General features: G+C 42.6%; 1 pseudogene; it reads right to left on the reverse strand.

The window, feature by feature from the left end:
- LOC124854480 overlaps positions 1 to 746 on the reverse strand; it is a 37551-nt pseudogene that overhangs the window by 34863 nt on the left and 1942 nt on the right.

Consider the following 746-nt stretch of genomic DNA (forward strand, 5'->3'; position numbering starts at 1 on the left):
CGTCTCCAAAACGTTTGTACGCATGGGTCAGAGTTTGCGTGGAAATACGTACATTTTCCCGTCAAGTTTGTTTTTATAAATCCCAACGTTTGCGTGAGAAATGACGTACGTACATTTCATGCCCCGTTTTGTGCGTACGCAACGGTTATAAATGAGACCCCTGGTCATTTTGGAGCAACATCGTGTGTTCATCAGTCAGTTGAACGAGTTTATCAAAGGGACTGTGAATTGCGTAATAGCTGACAACCTAGGAGCCCATGGGCTGTCAGGTTTTGTAAAAAGTTTTTCCACTGAATGTATCTGTAGATTCTGCACAGCCAAGAAAGCAGAAATCCAGTCATTGACTGCTGGTGATTTTGAGCGTAGGACACGGGAACTTCACCTCAGAAAAACGTAACATTTGATCCAAAATTTCGAGTACAAATGGGGAGTTAAAACCCGTTGGTCTCATGCAATACCACAGACTTTCTCAGTAAAAAAAAACATTGGTGGAAATATTGGTTCACTTGTTCCAGAGGATGAACCCACATGGCATGTTGTTTTGGACATACTGGAGCCTGTCCACTCTGATAAGTCGATTTCATATCTTGAGTGCAAAATCAGTGAACACCGCCAGAGATACCAAGAGCTTTTTCCAAACAACCGTCTTCTCCCTAAACATCATTATTTGGAGCACTACCCTGTTTCGATTCGCCTCTTTGGGCCTCTTGTCCATAAATGGACAATGAGATTTGAGGCGAAACATA

This window comes from Hippoglossus stenolepis, chromosome 11 (assembly GCF_022539355.2).
Source record: "Hippoglossus stenolepis isolate QCI-W04-F060 chromosome 11, HSTE1.2, whole genome shotgun sequence".
NCBI lineage: Eukaryota > Metazoa > Chordata > Actinopteri > Pleuronectiformes > Pleuronectidae > Hippoglossus > Hippoglossus stenolepis.